Source organism: Barbatula barbatula (genome assembly GCF_947034865.1).
Source record: "Barbatula barbatula genome assembly, chromosome: 10".
In the NCBI taxonomy this organism is placed as follows: domain Eukaryota; kingdom Metazoa; phylum Chordata; class Actinopteri; order Cypriniformes; family Nemacheilidae; genus Barbatula; species Barbatula barbatula.
In genome coordinates, this window is record NC_136773.1 from 21,535,533 (window position 1) to 21,557,109 (window position 21,577).

General features: G+C 39.3%; 1 protein-coding gene across 10 annotated transcripts in view; it reads left to right on the top strand.

Moving 5' to 3' along the window:
- frmd4a (FERM domain containing 4A) overlaps window positions 1-21,577 on the top strand; it is a 65,879-nt gene that overhangs the window by 15,265 nt on the left and 29,037 nt on the right. The window contains exon 1 of one of the 10 annotated variants that reach the window (XM_079465751.1): window positions 5,728-5,775. The exons of 7 other annotated variants lie outside the window; for them this stretch is intronic. The gene's annotated coding sequence lies outside the window, so the exon portion shown is untranslated. Of the gene's footprint in view, window positions 1-5,727; window positions 5,776-17,996; window positions 18,385-21,577 lie in introns of those variants that run through there. 2 more of the 10 variants (XM_079465745.1, XM_079465752.1) reach the window with 2 other exon arrangements.

Sequence of the window (21,577 nt, forward strand, 5' to 3'; positions counted from 1 at the left end):
AGGGGACCGTAAGCCAGTCCTGAAAATATAGGTAGTTTTACTATCTTACGACCCGAAACACACACACGTACACAAGTACATAAAGCTGGCTTTAAATCACTCCAGCCTCCAAGTGAACCCAATGTCTGCTGGTTTAAATTAAATCTCATGTGCTGTTCCCAGAAACAACCGTCCAGGGTCCAGGGTCAGCGGGGGTCTCTGTCGTCCCCCAAAACAGGATGCATCAACCCCCAAAATATTGTTCCCTGCGAATGAACAAGTGCAGAGCTTTGTGCTAAAAATAAGAATAGAGAATAGATCATTTCACACGCATTGGAACAGGCTTGTCATAGAACATTACACACACACACAGACAATGTGAATCATCTTTCTGCTTCAATAGTCTATTCATGCTTCTCTGGGGGTGTGTGATGGTGTACTTGGGTGTTCTGGGGAGAAATGGATGTGCTTTCTGCTGGTGGCCTTGGACGGCTGTGTTACACCAGGAGTAATTCCCTGGCTGGCTGTGTGTGTCTGAATCCTATGCGTTCTCGTGGGTTCGTGCTATAATGTTATAATCCTCATAAATATTTAGCAAACACTTATTAGCCTATATGCAAAACTAAGTAGGTCAGTGCGCACACATGCTCATATACATGCACACGTGCTGAAACTACAAACTGCTCTGGTGTACAGGAACAGCATCTCTCTCTCTTCCACAACTCTTATTTTATTTATTTTGTTAGTTTGAATGAGAGAAAACTATCTATAAACCGGTGTAATTAATTAACGATTTAATGCTTACATCTTAAACAGTGTAATGCTTTAAAATACATGATCAACACACATGCTGTATAGTATGTATGATATATATACGTATATATATATATATATATATATATATATATATATATATATATATCGCTGCTGTCCTTCTGAAACTCTGCATCTCCATATTTGCCGTAATATATACCTTTATGTCACTGGGTTTTGCAAATATCTAACCGATACAAATAATAAAAGTGCTTGTCAACTCTGACAACACGTTATTTAATCATTTAAAAAGTACATTGGATTTTCCATTTCCTGAAAAACTTCAAATTTGGACATATGAGGTTTCAGAAGGAGAGTGACAAAATGTTTAAATTAAATAATCAGTTAAGTTTTATTTTATTAATATAGTCCTTTTCATAAACAAATGCATTGTTGCAAAGCAGCTTAACATGCATTTAGGCAATAATTACAGTAGTAGAGATATCATTGTGAAAAATAAAGACACATTATATATAAGGTAATGTATTATAATGATTTTCTATGTTGAAAGATGAGTTTATGATACAACAGCAAGTTTAACCCTGAAATGAAACGGACAGGCATCAAAATGCATATCATTTCATTCAAAGGTTTATTCTTACATTGGTGCGTGATAAAAAGAAAATAGATAAAAAATTAAGCATTTAGCCAATTATTGTGATGGCAATGTTGCCCTATTTATTTATTTATACTATGTTGGAGTTTAGGTTTAGACCTAAATGCTGATTGGTCAGTAAAGTCTAGTTATGCATATGTTATTATTAACATGGTGTAAGACATCTGCACTCACTGCTCAGTCTTTATTTTGGTTGCATAGCAACGATGCGTTTTCCGAGACTGTATCTATTTGTGGAAAGATGAATCGAATCGAATAATTGAATCAAACGTTTTATTATCAGTATCCATATAGAATATATAGCCTGTGCTGCTGTGGCTTTATCTTATGTGACCGGCTTTTCTCAAGTGTTTCCTTTACATCTAAACAGACAGTGAGAGACTATCTATACTGTGTGTGTGTGTTTGACTCTTGGATGTGTCAGTATGATTAATATGGTTTATATTAAAACTGTCTGTCTGTATCTGTACGTGCATTTGTGTGAGCTTAGTGCATACCACAACATTTCCCAGGGTTCCACAAAAAAGACCGTGCACACACACTATTGGGAACTAACTTCATTTCTAAATATTTAACCCTTTTGTCCCTTTGCAATAGACGCTTTACAAGCGCGCACACACACAGACGTTGACACATCTAAATTACATTGGATGACATTCTCCCCTCAGGACTCAGCAGCTTGTGACTCATAAAGAATCAAGGAACACATTCTGAACATTCTTTGAAATTTAATGTGAGGCTACATACTTGAGGTCCTATTCACTACACCATACTGCTTTATTGACATCACTGTTTTTGAAGGACTACATTGACTTTTTTCCTCTTATGGAATTTTATTTGTTTCACATAATCACTTTTGGAACCTTTTGATTTATTGATGTCAGCACGATTTGACATGCGCATTTTGAGCTAATCTGTCTCTCTCCACATCTCAATTCACATTTATTCTGTGCAGTACACTTATCCGATAGTCGAGTACAGTGAATGAGGTTTGTGTTGTAGGCTCTTCTGGTTCTATAGCTCCTCGGTACCAAAGGATCATGCACACAAATAGAAATGCATGTGTGTTTCTTATTCGGTGGTCATTCATTAGACATCAGCTGTACAGTGCACATTGTCATTACATCATCACCATTTTACTCTCTATAATTGTGCGATTTGGTTATTGTAAATGTCAATAAGTACATGTCTCTGCATGGACCACAGAAATGTGCCAGTCGGTCTTTGTTTTGCCTTTGGTACCATTGTGATTCGTACAACCCTTACAAGATACTCACGAGTATCAGATACTAGTGAGTTATTATGGTTAACATATTTTATTAATGTAATACTTCCTTCAAACAAAATATGTTTTGTCATATTTATGGAATATTAATTTCACTTCTGATTTTATTTAAGTATTAAAATATACAGTATTTTGATGGAAAATATGATTCCTTATGTTCCCTAACAAAGATTTACTGTTATAATGTTAAAGTGATAGTTCAACTAAAAGTGAAAATTCTGTCATCTTTCACTTTTGTCATTTCAAACCTCTGACTTTCTGTCTTCCGCAGAACACAAAAGAAGATATTTAAAAAAACAAAAGGTTTGAAATGACAATAGGGTGTGTAAATGACGACAGAATTTTTTATTTTTGGCTTTAAATCATTCATTTAATTCCTGTTTTTGAAACATATTGTTCCTGCACTTGAGGGGCATTGATGAAGGTTAGATTCTGTGCATGAGTCCATGAATCTTTTCTCAGACGTGAAGTGCTTTTAATCAGGAGAGGTTGTATTGACTCAGGCTTTCTGTTGAATTGCAGGAAGATAAAATGTGCTGTGCCGTTCAAATGAGAGGCATGTAAATCACCATGTCTGCTGTTTAGTCTGCTTTAGTCATGGTTAATATATGATAAAATCTACTCTGGAATTCGAGAGGTCCCTGGGAAAAATACACAGGATTGTTTACATATTTAATAAGGCATTTATACAAAATGATCTAAGAAGTAAATGTAATCTAAGTTGAAAATTATTTCTGTTAGACATCAATGAGTCTAAATCTCCCAAAGTCTCAATTTGTCTCAGTTTTGGAAGAAATTTAAATAAAGTGAAGTTTGTCCATAGGACGGGTCATGATGGGGTACACAGTCCAGTGCCTCCAGAACATTGGCACAAACGTTTAGAAACCCTGAATCTCCCCATCCCAACTCTTTATGGAAAAAAGAGTATTCGGCTCCTTTGGGTCTTGCTATCTTCTGCCCTACCACACTGGGAAAGCTGAGACACACATATCGGGTATCTCTCAGTCGCTTGAGGCCGATGAACCCAAGCAGGATCCGTCCTCCGGGGAGGGACAAGTGTCTTTTACTCTGCCCTAGATGGGCGTCTCAGAGCATCATATGAGCTTAAAACCCCTCAATGCCATGCTAAGAGGACTGTTGCTTTAAAACAAACAAACAAGGAGGGGAGAGGGAAAGAGAGGAGGGCGAGAGAGACCAATAGTGCTCTATATGTGGGAATGTTTGTGTTGGGCGAACCAAGAGCTGTTATTCTGGGAATATTTGCAGTCAAGAGAGAGAGAGAGAGAGAGAGAGTGGCCGGTGAGACTGAAGTCATTGTGAGGAACAAAGTCACACAGAATTCTCCCACGGGGCAGTTTGGAGGATTAAAGGGAAAATGAAAGAAGAGACCATCCAGAGGAGTCCGGCGTTACCTGGGGACCTGTTCTCCCACGCACACCTGTGCTGAGAAGGGATTTCTTGACCGCACGCACCTGCGTACCTGTGTGTGTTTGTCAGTCATGGAGGCGATGCTCATGAGTTTGGGGGAGAGTGTGTGTGTGAGGCACAGTGTATTATGGGATGTGACCTCAGCCGCTCTCAGGAGGTTGAGGCACACACACCTCAGGGCACCTGACGTTTTGGTCCGCTCTGTATATCAGGTATGAAACGTAAAATGAGTTTGGCTTTGTGTGTGTGTGCTATAGATCAGTTTTCTGACTATCACTACATAACTTTATGAAGAAGAAACTTATTCAGAGAAAGCCTCGTGTTTCTATAGCTTGTCATTAATTATGCGTAGGGTATTCGTTGAATGATATCTCAAATGATGGGGATTGTTCAGGAGTGGTGTGCTATGTAAGGGATAATGTGTACAGGCAGCCGGATGCTATCGCAGAAATAAGCCCCGACAGTGTGATCAGGATCTGTCTTGCATTACACCGAAGGGGCTATTTTCGTGATAACAGTCGGCTGCTCGTACATTATCCCTCTTATTACACGACTACTTGCCACATGAGAAAAAAACTGGACATGAAATGTCAATTTTAAATATTTGAGCAGCTCATTTTTACCAATGCAGACCTTCCACCAGGAATAGCTGTTTACTTTCAGTTTTAAGGTAAGAAAGGACATTCAAATGTCACGAACAGGCAATACGGTTTAATCATTTTTAAATATTATGTTATTAAAAAAGACATTTATATTTATTTTGTCAAAAAAACTGTCAAAATGATTTGCTGCATCCAGGTTACCGTGTTTTATTAGTTTAGAGGCGTTGTTTTCTGGGAATCAAGCATTTCAATGAGCCGTGTAATAACACATTTTTAAGCAATTTTTCATTTTGGATTTTGCCTACCGTCTAATAAAACAGACAAACTTTACATACTTTAGTCTTTGATAATATATACTGCTTTGGCTCAGTGGTTTGCACGGTTGCCCCACAGCAAAAAGGTCCCTTTTTGAGCCCCGGATGGGACGGGAAGCCTTTCCGTGTGGAGTTAGTACGTTCACCATGTGCTCCGGTTTCCTCCCACAGCCCAAAGACATGCAGGTTAGATGGATCAAGGTTTCAAAATCGTACCTTTCCCAACTTGTGTACAGAACAGACTTGTGTATAGATTGACTAGTTCTTGCATTGAATCTTGCCTTAGATGCTAGAATTACATTGAGAATGAAACAATAAATACATAGTGCTTTGACTTGTAAGCAGTCTAGGGAGTGAACGCTATATAGAGTATTAGCGTTGCCATGGTGGTTTCTATGGGCTTAAATCGCACACTGTCTCACGGTCATGAAAACAGCTCTCCACAGGAGTCTACGGTTCTGTCTATTTGTGTGTGTGTGTGTGAGAGAGAGAGAGAGAGAGAGAGAGAGAGAGAGAGAGAGAGAGAGGTATAGATCAGTATTCAGCCTGTGTCTCTCTTTTACCTTCCTGCTGTGTAAACAGGACACTGCTGAGCCGAACAGACCAGACTGAACCAGACACATCTGAATCTTCATACCTGCAAAAATGATAGAAGTGCATTTCTGTCGAACTTCTGAGTGTCTATGACAGACCACTGCTATAGTAACAGTACCTATAGAAACAAAGTCATCTCACAGTGTGAGTGCTCTTGCTACGGCTCTTTCCTCATTTTTCAATATGATACTATGGTAATATTTGTCAATGTGGATTCTAAAGAAATCACACTTTAAGTGTATCAAATCACAAATGGGTTAGTATGGCCTAGAAATAAGATGAACATTCAGCCGGAAAAAATTATAATATTCAGAATTTACTCTTTATAGGTATTTGTTTAGGTAAAATGATAATTTGTGTTTCATTCTGTGAACTACTAACAATATTTCTAATAGAAATGTTCGCAAAAAATGAAAGCTACTAGAAACGGGTCAATATAACAGAAAAGATGCTGTGTATTTTTTACAGACGTCAAATACTGCAAAGAAAAAGTTCAGATTCACTTTTAACAGTAATGTAATGTAGTGTAATGTAATGTTAAATAAATGTAAAGTTCACTTTTTTGTGATAAGCTTGATATTTATCACAGTTTTCATGTGTCTTGTCATGCTGTCAGTGTTTCACTTTGATGTTGAATGACTTCATGTCACTCCTGAAGTTTTCAGCAGACACTGGACCGACCACAATACGCTTAGAAATGCTGATTAAATGAATATTTGGAATGGTCTCATAATGTTTTTCCGCGGCTGTATATACTGGCATATTTAAGAGCCAAGGAGAGACTTTCTCTAATGCATTCCTCACACACTTTTCTTGCAGCAGTGTTGGAACCAGCAGGTATTTCCTCGGGAGATCCTGTAACCCCCCCTGTTCCCCTTTCCTTTCATTCTGCTCTCCAGAAAAACAAGTCTCTCTCTTCTCTTTCTTTCAGTACTGTGTCTCTGTGTCCGTTAGGCTCAGCGAGGACATTGTCTTTTCTCTCCTGCGTCTCAATTCTCATCTATAAAGCTGCTTTTGTTCCATTTAAGCTGCTAATTGTGGGTCTCTTAAAGGGAGTGTGAGAGAACGGGTGAATGAAAAGAGACTTTCTTGGTTAGTTTTGGCACATATTGTGATGCATTGGTTCTGTTTATATACTCTGATACACACCTGATTTTCTTCTCGGATAAGATTCTTGAAAACGGGAGCAATCGTTTTTTTTGTTATGTTGCAGTTTGCTTTTTTCTGCACGTTTGCAGTTTCTTTTTTCAGTTTAGTCCCACAGTGCAACCGGAATTTTGCAATGTGCAACGGTCATTTTTTGCAATGCCTTATTCTTTAGAGTATGTGGTAAATTCCTCAGGTAAATACCAAAGCACACAACAGAAGCCTAGTTTGTTGTTGTTCTGCTCCGGACCTTAGGAATTTCCTTTTCCTTCCATTTATCCTCTATGTGTGTGTTTGTGTTACAGTCTTACCGTGTTCAACAGTCTTTCCTGCTGTGTTTTCCCACCTCTTTTTAACTGACATGGCCTGAAGTTTGAGGAAATACCATTTCTCCTCTTTGATGGCAGTCTGCCACCCCACAGCTGCAGATAAATGGACTCTCCCACATCAATCTCAGTTAGTTTCCCATCTGCGGAGCTGGTACTTTCACTGCGCCGCTCTGGGATCAGTTCTGTCTCACTCTGATATCAGAGAAGGAAAATTTAAGAGCCATCTGAAGCTGTTTGGCCCAGTCCGAATGCTCTTAACATCCCAAACACACATACTTCGATACGCCACAGCTGTATTTATCCCTGATGGTATTTTCCCAGAACATAATGTGTTTAAGGACTCTTTGCACATTCTTTGGTGGTGATTTGAGAGTTTTGTTTGCAATTGTCGTTATCGCTCCGATCGGCTTGTGTGTTTGTTAGTGTCTGTGTTTCTGATAAGATGTTTGCATATGATTGAGTGCTTCATTATTTCACACACGTAGGCTGCAGATGCTGTTTGAGAACGCGTGTGTGAGAATACCGTTAGGAAGAAACATTATACTATTTGTTATGATTTAGAAATGCAAATAGGTGGGACAGATGCTGAACATGTTTATAACTGAAAGGTGATGAGATGAATGTGCAAGTTTAACAGGTTCCTCTGAGAATCTTTTATTGCTCTTTTATTGTTCAGTAGACAGACTGGAGATCTCTGTACTTTCAATTGATTTATTCTAGGTCTAAGATGGATCATCTTGTATTATTCAAATACTTTGACTTATGCAACTCAAAATGAAGAAGAGACTGATCTCAGACATGGCATAGAAATAGTTATAAATCGCATTTATTTAATAGTTATAGATTGCATTTATCATATTCCTGTTTTAAAAAAAGATGATATTAGAACATTGTATCTGTAACCTTTACAACCATAACATTATGCACTGTTAAAAACTTGTTAAAACATTGTATAGGTTCATAAAAACATATAAATATAAAAATATGTATATCACCAGTTTTTATTAAGTTATTTAATATAAATATTTATTGAATGACTGGATTACCAAAAACCCTTTTTCATTTTGACGTGTTAAAAAGGTATTTATCCATTTTCTATTGTGGGCCTAGAACTACCAGCATCCTGCGAGTATTATGTGTCCTACCGTGTCCTTCCACCGAGTAAAAACTCCTTGCAAATGCAGATGATCAGAAATATTTTTTATATACAGTATGTACTGTTGGAGTGGGATCTTAATCCACAGACAAGCTTGTCATTCTCTATGACTATTCCAATTTCACTACTCGTATAACAGAAGTATTGAATAAATGTTGATTTAAAAAAATAGCCTTTTCATACTGTAATGCAATCATACATTATGGATTTAGTGAAGTAACACAGATTTATTTAAAGCTCAATGCAGCATTTCTTTAATCTCATGATTTCCCTGTGTGTGCAATTGTGTAATCTGGTGGGATTACAGTGAAAAGCATGTGATGAGTGTGTATTACCCACAAGGCCAGGTCACTCTCTTACACACGCGATGAGAGAATCCCAGGCTGGACACAGATATGGCTGATAATATGTGTTTTATACAGTATGATTACATTTTTGATCTTCGATCCAGACAATTATAAAAACTAAAAAGGGATTTATCGTATGGAGGCAATAATTGTATAAGTGCTATACAAAGTTTAAACAATCGCTAGAGACTTTTGCCCATGTGCGAGAAACTCCCGAAGTTAAGGGAACCTTTATTCATTGTTCTGAAACAGCAGATTTGGCGTATGACGTTGGAATGCGTGTCGCTATTTCCTGTGTTTGAGCTCAGATTTCAGGCTTCTGATTGGCCCACACAGCTTTATGGTTAGGGTTATATCGCCACCTGTTGGTTTGGCAAGCTTTTGACAGCTCTTTATAGCGTGTTTTTGCGTTTTCGTGTGGACAGGTTTTTTTAAACGAAGAAGGAAAAACTAATTCGTACAACAGTGTACGTGTGGACTAAGGGGTTTCTTGTAATAGTTACATACCAGAGAGGTACAGCATGTAGTTATTCAACGATCCTGTCAAGGTTTTATTGAAAAATGTGGTTTAAACTGTTTTTGTGAGTGACCCATGATCCTATAGATTATGTATTAACAATGTGATTATGAAGTTCTCTACGGCATTAAACTCACGTGGGTAAATATAAAACATTTCTGCACCATTTAACACCACTGACACAGAAAAAAGTTTATTATGCATTAGTCTGCATTTCATTATCTCTAATGACTTTAAGGAATGTTCGACTCAAAATGTTGCCATCATTTAGTTTTTTGTTAGCACACAGATTTGAATATTTTACCCGTGAAGTTCTTTACATTTTCTGAAGATTTACGGGTGGATGCCAACAAGATTATTTGGCAACCGTGTGATTACCACAGTGTTCTGTGTGGTTGCTGTCGTTGCTTTTTGGTCAAAAGAGTTCACCCATAAGTCCCTCTATACTATTTTAGTACTTAGAAAAGGCTCTGGCCCTTCCTTTATTTTAAGCCTAGTATATAATACTAATTATTATTTAACAAACAAAAAACAATACAACTACTACGACTGAAATAACAGGAGAAAGAAAACACAGTTAGGTTTCGATATGAGGTCACAGATCTGACCATTGAACTGTGAAACGGTCCTGGCTTGCTAGTGGGCTGTCGAGAAAGAATATTCTTAATGAACTTCTCGAAGCCTTTAGCTGACATCTCCGGTGACCCTTCATGAGCTTGTCATATATTTAGAGATGAAAACACACATACACCAAAAACTGGCCCTCATTACAGTCTGCGACACGCTCCTCCTCCATGACCTGTGACCTGATCATTAGACATACATTGAAGCCTGAACTGAAGACACGTTATCTGCGTGTGAATAATTCACATCATTACGTCATAAATAAATCACTAATGAAGCTACATGGACCTGACGTCAGTATGAATTGTTTCTACAGTACGTTGTTGTGTGTGTGTGTGTTTGTGTATGGTTGGCAGTAAAGATTTGACATATTGCATACTTCAGAAATAATAGAAGTCTGTCATTATGTTTGTTTGAATGCAAAGTGATGGGATCCCTCTGGCTCTAAAGGTTCTCTAGAGCAGATTCCATCAATGCTCTCCAGACACGACATGTGCGCTGAGACGGGATTTGAGTTATTGCCTGTCAGGAATTTAAAGATACACGCACCTGGACTGACGGTCTGTTACTATGGCGATGCAGGTGTCTAATGATGTCATCAGGGTGTGAAAAGGGGGCTGAAATGCTAATCTATTATTATTTGAAATGCAAACTGGTACAAGAAGTGAAGACAGATTTGCGTGTGTTTGTTTATACTTGTTTAACAGCCAGACGTTCTCCCATGAGACCCAAGGCCTCATTTTTAAAGGTTCATCTAGTCTTGATAAGATCACTTCTTGTGTTAACTGCACCTGTCTGTAATGTCGTTTTTCTCTTTGATACTGCAGGGCATTTTAGTGTATGTGACAGTAAAGTTAGCCTGCGGTTCATTGTATAGTGCATGTTTGTTTAAAGGCGTAGTGCACTTAAAATGAATCTTGATGAATATCTTAGCCGTTGTTATCCATATAAAAAATGAATGAGAGCTGGGACTTCCAAGCTTCAAATGACCAAACGCACTATAAAAGTATCATAAGCGTTTTGGACTATTCTGTTTCTGTGTGTGAGAGAGCGTTTTCATGTCCTGTTTGAGAAAATGATATCAAGGGTAGCCAAGGTCAGCTGCCTTTCTCATCCTGTCTCTTTCTGTTTGATATTCTGTGTACTGCTTAGTGACTATGTGATAGGTCACGAAGTTCATCTTGTCTGCATTGCCTGCACAACACAGCCAATCAGAGATCAGGGCTCAGTTGACACACCTGACCTGAACGTACCAATCACAGTTCCCGGGAGAAACTGTTGAGATGAGCATTATTCTGCGGTTTTGTCTAAGTGATTGATTTACACTTGGTTAATTATGAATGAGAGATAGAGAGGTAGAAACTGCCGCTTAGCCTAGTGACACAATGGTATATTCATCATGACTGCCCATAAGAAAAATGATATATCTTTTTTATTTTTCATAGACAATAATGAGATTAAATGGAGTGCAAGTGGAAACTTTTGCTTGCTTCTGCATTTCCGATATTTCTCCTCGGAAAGACCCAGAAATCTCACAAATGCCGTCAGACGTCTTGACAATGTCACTTACTGAGCTAAGAATTTCTCATCAAATTGACCCAATTTCAAATTGCTCAACCTCTACAATCTAAATTCATTTATTACACGGCTCGTTGAAATGCTTGATTCTAATTGGCCAGTCGCAACATTTGCAGGTTGGTTATTCCCAGATAACAACTCCTCAAAACAAATAACACACAGTAACCCCGATGCTGCAAATCATTTTGACAGGTTTTCTTTACAAATTAGCTATAAACACATATGACATCATATTTACAAAGGATTAAACATTTGTGACATTTGAACATCGTTAAAACCGAAAGTAAGCAGCTTTTCCTTGTGTGCATTCTGTAAAAAATAGCTAATAAAACATTTCAAATTCACATTTCATGTCCATTTTTTTCCCGTGTCCCAAGTAGCCATGTAATAAGCGGGATAAAGTACAAGCAGCCGGCTGTTATAGCTCAATAAGCCCCTTCAGTGAACCTCCGCTTCTGTACTTCTGCGATAACAACCGGCTGCCTGTACATTAAACATTACTCGACAGCTCCCTACTCTTAAGGTACTGTTTGAACAATTGTCATTTTAACATTGTTCAAAACAATTAAACGTTTAACGTTTAAACACAAGCACTGCACAACCGACAAGCCATGTACTGTCAGCCAAATAAGCTTTTTTTGTAGATGGTTCAGTGTCTCACGAGCTCTTTTACAAAACCTAATGAGATGCCTTTCAGTCTAATGCAGCGTGCCAAGTTGCCAACCCTCACTGAATCTCATGCGCTCTTCCTAGACAGCACGTTTGCATTCCGCGCAAATGATGTTACTCATTCAAAGCGCACAGGAGACTGACAATCGATTCCAATAGAATCTGATGGCTAGAAGGGTGTGTGTTTATCTTAGGGGGTTTCGTTATGTCCACACCTGAAGCCTTCATACACAGATCCATTTCGGTTTAATAAACTACAGATGTGTGTGTGGCCCCGAATGCTCTTTTCACGTCCTTTTATCAACAACCTTCAAATTGCTCTAGTTTCTCAGGAATGCCAGGAATGCTCAACCGACTAAAGAAAATCTCACATACAACGAATTAAACCATTCCTTTAATACACAGCATGAGAAAACAACACCGTGAGAGGGACATTTAAAGGAACAGTTGACCCAGAAATGAAGATTCAGTCAAAACTGTTATGCAGTTACAAAATTATGTGATGAGAAATGTGAGAGCAAACAGTGATCAGGGCTTGTCAAACTTAGGATAGAGAAGCTCCAAAAAAATAGTCGGGCAAACTTTTGGGTGAACTATTCATTCCTGATACATTCCTCTTCAATGTATTGCGGTTCCCAAGATAGTCATTCATTCAATAGTACAAAAATGCACACCCTGTGAGGATGAGTGTTTGCTATGGATTCATATATGGATAGTGAAGTGGTGTGGTTTGTGGTCCGAGTGTGTAAGAGGTAGATACTCAATCTCTGTAAGTAATTCTGTTGGCTCTCTCTCTCTCTCTCTTTTGAGATGTGTGTGAATTATGGTTTCCGCTGCTCTACTCACTCAAATACTCTGTGAGGTTTATGTCACAGCTCTCTCTCTTCTCTTTCACACTTAGAGAAACATGCGAGGCGTTTTGCTGATGTACAATTAAAGGCATAAGGAGAGAGACTTATTCATTGATCCACACAGTTCCTGAGTCAGCAATCTGTTCACGTCACGTGGCAGACTGACACACTCCTGTTGTCTTTCTTTATGACTGCGGACAGAGCACAACTTCAGAAAGCTTTTGTTTCCTTGTATACAATGCAGAGAGATGTTTGGCTCAGCTGAGTTACTAAGCTGCATGCAGAATAATAATAAAACCTCCAGATCCTCTGTTTGTGTTCGTCTGAAACTGTACGCCACAATTGCTTAAGCAAGCATCACACCCCTCCTCAATAAGCCACATGCGTTTTGAAGAATCGTACAGATATGTATTTCAATTATTTTAATTGATATAATTTAATAAAAAGAATTGTTCTGAGGAACACAGAGAAAAATATTTGGAAGAATGCTGGTACCCAAACAGTTCTTGACCACAATTGACTACCATAGTAGAAAGTCTAAAGAGCTTGGTTCCAAAATGAGATATTATTTTAGTTATTAGGGTTTAGTTTGATTGATATTAATTGGAATGCACAATAAAAAACATGATTTTTGACAGTTTTGAGTTATCTCATTTTGGAACCAAACTCTTCTTTATGAAGCAATTTTTCAGAACGAATATCTTTACGTTTTAATATGCGTTTTATAAAAAAATGAAATAAGAAAGGAACCCGTATGTTTTTCTGGAACAGTGTTTAGATCTTGCAAATGGGTCTATAGAAGATTGTTCTACTGTAACACTTAAAGGGATACTCCATCCAAAAATTCTGTCATGAATTACTCATCTTCTAGTTGTTCCAAACATGTACACATTTCTTTATCCGGTTGAACACAAAGAGAGATATTGTGGAATAATGTTGGCAACCAACAGTTCTGAAGCACCATTGACTGCAATAGTAGGAAAAATGTAAATGGTAGTCAAAAGTGCCCCAGAACTGTTTGTTTTCCTACATTCCTCAAAATATCTTCTTTTGTGTTCACAGAACCAAAACATTAAAAAAGGAATGTCCTACTATGGCAGTCAATGGCGCTTCAGAACTGTTGGTTGCTAACATTATTCCAAAATATCTCTTTTTGTGTTCACCTGCACAAAGAAATGTAAACATGTTTGGAACAACTAGAAGGTGAGTAATTCATGACAGAATTCTCGTTTTTGGGTGGAGTATCCCTTTAATGTTTGCAAACATGCGCTTGTACTTTATTTACTAGTCATGTTTGTTTGTATTGACTACCCGAGAACTTATTCTGCATAATACTTTGGCTGCTCTGTCTCATATTTTGGTTGCTCATCTCACACACATGCAATTCAAAGTAGGGATTTTGTTTCTCAGGCTTAAATTTGCATTCTGTAGGCCCGCCCTCGATATTCAAAGAGCATTCAACAAACAGTCAAACCTTTACAGCCACACAAAATTACATGTAAAAATCACACACATCCCCTAAAAACTAAACTAAATCAGCTGCCTCTTTATTTTTCCCATGTGTTTCTCTGCATATTATGGGATACATTTGTATGTGGGTGTGTTAGTGAAAGCTTCAGATGTTTAGGTTGTGTGTGTGTGTGTAGTATAAGCCAGATGGGAGTACAGCTATGCAGTAAAATTACAGCAGTAGAAATCTCACACACATGTTTGAAGTGCTCGCATGTGGGTGTGTGTTTCTTTTTTCCAAAGATTTAACTGGAAACACATTGCTTCTCATAACACACACATACGCAAACTAACTGGAGACACAGAAATACTCTTTTGCAGTCTTCCTGCCCTCTTTGTGTATTTGAACACCTTCCCTTTACTGGCTTCTATGTAGTGACGTTACTTGTCTCTTTAGACTGTTCAAAAACACTCAGACACGCACACATTCTCATACAATTCTGTGAAGTTATGATTCTCAATAGTCCAGTAGCAGACACATACAACTGTACAGGTGCTTTGGTGCCCATCCCAGACATGGTTGGATAACTAATACTTTGTGGAACGCGTTTGCTTCCTACGTGAACCAATTCCCTTAAAAGCTCCAAGCTAACACACATGCATCATTCCCCAACAGCCCAGCTAGAATTCCATAAATACCTGCCATCATACGTTCTACCTCACTTACACCTGGACCCTTGAAGACTCTCCGTATAGAATTACACAAATTCAGCTCGCACACATTAGGGCTCGTTTCAGAGGCTGTTGGGTGTTTTTGATGTGATTTAAGGGAGTTTGTTGTACCGCAGATTATCCATGAAAAACCTCCACCCACAGCCTACATCCTACACCCTAAAATCCGAAACCCCACAAAAGCATGTGGCTCATCCGCCCCCCATCCCTGAGCTGGGAGATGATGGAAACAGCGCACATGAAAGTGCATATGTTTTGTCAGGGTGAGAGGGTTTCTGTGTTTATTGTCCCGGCACATTTTATGAGTGCAGTGTGAAACAGACAGCGAAATAATTAAGATGAATGTGTCCCTGCTGTTACGGGAAGTCAGTAGAAGAGATACATATATATGTGTGTGTGCTGTGTGCTGTGTGTGTGTGTGCTGCAGGGACTGGCAATGGACTCCATCTTGCTTCAATTAAAGGTCAGCTCTGTTTACATGTCGTTCCAACATTATAGGCCACATGCTACGGCCGTGACCTCATGATACACACACACATAATATTTAACCCCTCCTGTATTCGATATAGTTTATGTCAACCATGCGACCTATCATAATGTCTGCAGAAAAATAGCATTACCTGTGTAAGTGCCTTCCGACAAAACAACAGATCCCCTCGAGTCGATATATATAATATACACACACAAATGCTAAACCTTGAGCAGTGAGACAGAAATAACCAAACTCAGAGACTCCTAACAAGAACCACATTTACTTTATAGAGCAGGCCAAAGAGACAGAGAGAATATAAGAGTAGGTTACCCATATTTTTGTAGGATTTAAGGAAATTTCATCTCAATCTCTTTATATATATCTCTTTACTGTTTTGGGGCATTTTAGACACAAACGGCAGCACACATGAAACGGTTTTGTGCGTTGGTCTGGCAGACATGGATTTGCCTTTTAGAAGTTTCTTTTAGAATTCCTGTCTGCTCCATCACGGTCGTGTGAGACTGAACATTTTCATTTGTTGCAAAACTCCCCCACAGTGTCAAGAGTTTCGTTCGTACGAATGTTCAGATTCCAAAGTTTTCCCCTCTTTCACCCCGTCCTCACACACACACACAAACATGCTCGCTCTCTTAAACAACGGCTTCTTGTGACGGTGTTCGGACATGTGCCCAAAGGAAGGACCCAATAAAGTTAAAATATGTATTAGAGAGTGGAGAGAGATCACGAGGGACGATTTAAATTGGACAGCGGTGTTTCCGCCATCAGTCCAGAAGTGGAAATGATAGGAACAATGATGGTTATGACACTTGCTCACATTGCTTATATATACAGTAGGAATAATAATAATATACAGTATTTTTTTCAAAACATGTGTCCTATATGTGTGACATGGGAAATCTAGCGGAAAACAAACAAACTGTTACATTTATAATATTTATATTTAATAGATAATTATTTGTATTGTTAGTGTCCAACATTTTTGCTGTCATACACTAGGACAAATGAACGGCTTATTTGTCAACTATATATACACAAGATAAGATAAGAAGATAAGATAAGATAGATGGATGGATGGATCTATTTGTATTATGTATATGTCTATATATAATGTAGATTTATTCTGAAATTAGATATGATTGACAGTTCTGTCATATATTGATTGATTGACTTGAGTATTGAGTTCAGTTGGCTGGATGGTTTATTGATGGTATTTTCACCAGCCATTGGATTGAAATGAAATAAGTCTGCAGCCTAATTACATTATGTTGGAGGGTTTTTCAATTACTTTCAAGTCCCTCCCTTGAGTATGTCTGTATGTGCGTGAGAGAGAGAGACAGAGAACACGATAAAGAGAGATGGAAAATCCTGACCCTTTCTCTTCACTGTTCAAGTGTAGTTAAAGCGTGTTAATCCGACGGCTGCGGAAATGATTCTGTTAAGCATCACTGTATGACAGAAGACATTAGAGATGCGTTATTACAACCCAGTGCGAAAGAAAACGAACTAATCATATTACGAAATTAATAGGTATGGTGCAATATGTTCCAGGATGACATGAACCTACGGTTAAAATGTAGTTAGAATTTTAGGTGTGATAAGCTCTCAATGCAACACACTACGCACACAGCCCACATTATTTCACAGAATGTATGTGGCTAGGACCCTTACAACTTAAACACTTTGAAGTTTACGTTTTCGTCGAGCCCTGCGAAATGTTGACTTTGCGGTTAAGCGACCGTTAGGCTTCTATGTGGAGGAGTGCGCACGCATCAGCTCCCTCTAACAGACGGGTACAGTTTTAAAGCATCTTTTAAACGTTACTCTCTGGGGTTTTTTTGTTGCTCCGTTCACCCCGGCCAAAGCAAACGGGAAAGGAAGTCAGAATTAGAAACGGAGGGGCGGAAGAAGTCAGGCAGTGAGTGAAACCCATTCCCAAATGTTTCTGTTAGTGTCCTTAAAATCCAGATGTGGTAGCCGTTGCTGTGTGTGGGTGCGCTTTCACAACTGCAGGATGCTTGTATCCACTTCTTGTTTTCTCTTTATTTTACTTGTGTTCCCAGAATATGAAAAATAGGCCATTATACTCTAGCTCAAAGCATTAGGTTAGCGGTGCAAAAGTTGTGGGTTCTGTTTCTCATGAACGCACATACAAAATACATACTTTGACTGCACTTTAAGTTCCTGTGCATGACAGATAAATAGTGTAAATGCATGGTGATACGGTTGTTATATATTGTATGGTGCTGAAGAATTATCATGCTTTTCAATGTAGCCTATTCAAAAAGAATACAGAATTTCTGCTCATGATCTCTGTTAGTATAAACATACTCTCTGTATATTTATGCAAAACAAGGACTTCTGCATCTCTCAACAAGGACGTGGTGGTGGTGATGATGGCGAGCTGACTTTATGTGTGTGTGTCGCGCTTTGCCTGATCCCAGCCGCACCGGTGTCACGGGGGAGAGGCGGAGGAAGAGAAGCGGCAGCAGGGGGAGGGGTCGGGCTTTTTCCGTGGACGTCGTGTGTGAATGTGTGTGTGTGAATAGTTTCGTTTCATAGCAGTCTCCGTGAAACGGCGCGTTGAGAGCAGAGAGAGATGGGATGTACTGGTACCGTCGCTGTCAACCCGCTCGCTCCGCCCGCGCCGCGCTGACCGAGAGTCCCCTCGGTCCGCCTGTGCAGCTCACCGGGAATCACAACAAGGGGATGGATGATGCTGCTGAGTGCGATGACGATTTAGGCCGACGCGAGAACCCCTTCTGTATTCGGATTTAACGTGTTTGGATTACTTTTATTATCCGATTTGAACGTATTTCCGCGAGGAATTCGATGTCTTTGGGCTAGTAGGAGATCTTCAGCAAGGTACATTTTGCGACTGTGTTACCGGTCGCGCGCTTCCCGCTTCTGTCTGAGAGAGACGATGACGGATGCTGTGCATATGCGATTTATTGTACTTGGCGACATTAACGCATTGTTATTTCTGCATTTCCAGATTCACATTCGCGACTTATAGCGCTGTTATTTTTAGCATAGAGATAAGATGTTGCAGTAAAATGATATTCGAGGGGCTCTCCACAGTGTGAACTGTGCATTGAATTGAGCTAATGTTAGCCACCTAGCCGTTTACCTGAGGAAAAAGGCATTCCTTTTGAGAAATGTCATATATGTTCCTCCAAATGTCGGTCTGTTTTTCATCATCCTTATGGTGATTGTAAATAAAGGCTGCGTTTAATGGGCAGGGACAGAGTTTGCATGATACCACACTTGTCTATGGCTAGCTCGTTTGCTTGGTCACAATTGATGTCCAGTCGGATTCATCTGTATACTATTAACATATACATTACCGTCAGATTTACATTGAGAAGAAACCTAAAATGAGTGCATTCATATGAAGGGTCATATTCTTATCTGGTCTGTCTATTAGATTTGGTGGCAATGTCCCCTACAGAGAAATGACTGTGTAGATTTGGGCTGTGCTGCAACCTGGTTAGCTGACTACCCAAAGCGACCTTTTTGGACGTCACGATGCTTTTCAAAAACTGGAATGGCTTGCATTGTCATGTTAAAGCCCCAAAAGGTAAATCATTTGTGCTTATAATTTCTAGTCCATGCGCCCTATAATATTCAGTGATGCTGTCTAGATAGGGAGAGACTGATTTTTGTCTTTTTGCAGATTCAAAGACAGCAACACTCTTGTGCCAGCAGGTCTAGGGTGACGGATGTGTTTTGTTTTGTGCTGCTGAGCTTCACCCGATGTCTGCGGCACTGCGGGGCAGCAGTGTCGGGCTGGTCTGCTCCGGCACAGAGCACACACAAGTCAGGCATGAAAACCAGACCTGTAGTCTCCTGGACTTTTATCATTTGTCAGTCTGCACCACAAGGCTCCACTTGTGCTTGAATTTGTGATGAAATCAAGTTGTCTGCCATGTGGATTCTTTGTGGTGCCCAGATGCGTGACTGTCTCTTTGCTGGAATTGTGCATTGGGACGAATAATGGCTTTATATCCCCCGTCGGCTTATGTGGGGTTTCTTTGTGACAGCTTCTACCATTTTTGTTTTTGTTTGATATCTTAGAGATGGTAAAGTTCCCTATTTGGTAAGCATCTTATGCCTGTTTTTGGTCATGTTTTATGTATCATGCCGCTCAGTGGTGGTGTATATCAAGCTGACATGCAGTTTAGGATTTATCTTGCTTAAACCGCTGTTAAACCCTAAACAGGGCATCAGGGTCAATCTTAAATCTGCATTAGAGAGTTGGTTTATCATTGGATCAGCTTATCCTACTCTGTAGTCTGTTGCGCCGGAATCATGCAATGGTACCAAGTAGGGCTGCTCGATTATGACGCAAATCCTAATCTCGAATATTTTGGCCAATATTGAGATCCCGATTGTTTAACACGATTACTCATTAACCTTTAAAACAACGTAGAAAATAAACTCTGAATTTAACTGAAAAAGAAATGTAAAGAAACGAACCACTGTAAAGGAAAGGTGTGCGCTGTGGATTTATACTACGAGAAAAGAGTTGATCCTTGCTAAATGGAATGCGGCACAATGAGCGTTTACCTCGATTATTTTGTTTTTGTAATTGATGAAGGCTAAAATTGACGATTGCGATGAATTTTCGATTAATTTCACAACACTACCAAGTTATGCAGCGGATTAAGTGCACAGTTATATGAAAACAACTTTATTACATAACTATATTGCCAGTAGCTCTGGAATGTGTGCGGTATGTGATTTTAATGACATCACAGGTTGACAGGGAAGTGTAAGTGTAGGATCTCGGCAGAGGAAGAAGTGACTCACTATTCGGTGATTACAGGCAAAGGGATTTTGTAACCCCACACCAGACACAGCATACAAACACCCCACTGCTGCTAACATATTGCAATTGTATGCATTTTATCCAAAGCGACTTGCATTGCATTATACTACACATTTGTTCCTAAATATGTGCAATCCCTGGGATTGAACCCATGAACTTGGCGTAGCTAACGCCATGCTCTAACCACTGAATAGTTGCATGTCATTGAGATAAGTTCATATTCAGGGGATCAGAGGTCTCACTGTAAGCTTTACTATGAGTTTAAGATGTAGGGACATGCATCGACAGCAGTTAACCCTCAAGGTTCTAACTTTACATTGGGTCATATTCTTTGCCTATCTAAATATCTACCTGTGATAGTTCTGTTAAGAACCTCAGGTGGTTAATATGGGGATGAATAAACCGCAAGGCCGGTAGGGAATTTGAACCTTTGAGATTGAAAAGTCAGCCGAATTTCTGATGCATTAAACTTTCTGGATGTCTCAGGGTTTGACATTCTTTTCTGGTCCACATAACACATTCTGAGTTTTATAGCATGTACTGTATACGGTTTTAGTGGAACTGTTCTGTGGTTTGGATCATTTATGTTGCCATTTTAATTTGGAAGATCATGAAAGTTAGATGAGCTGGCTTTAATTGGGTCCTGTGCAGCTCCAGGTTAGGAATTAGACATAAGTCAACTCATCAGTATAGACTGGACATGCTTCAGGTGAGTCAGTTCAGTTTGATTTAGTTTTGTCTTTATAATATGGAAATGTGATCCCACTCAGTGGTGGAGGACAAAAATACGGATGTTGCCTGAGGGCGAGTTATTTTGTTGACAGGATATGAACACAGAAGGCTAAGTTTGTGTGCTACTGTGTGAAGTTGTTATGAGAATTAAGGAGAAAGTGAGGTTAGCCTGGCCAAGAGAAACTGCAATCTAACTGCATTCTGTGAAGAACACATCTTCACAGATCAACACAAAAACTCACACCAGTCTGTTTAGAGACGTACCATCAATCTTGTGGTCTGTCAGATTGCTGTGTGTTTACTGCTTATGCTTGAGGTTGTGCAGTCCTCTGCTGTGCTGAGGAACAAGGAGAAGGAGATGAGGAAGAAAGGATGTGTTTTCAGTCTTGTGACTCCCCTCCTGCAGTCTGCGTGGAGGAAATGTGAGCCATGTTGCTTTTATCAGCCTCATTGTTTGTGTTCCTCGGGGACGGTCCTTCCTGATGGCAGCCATTC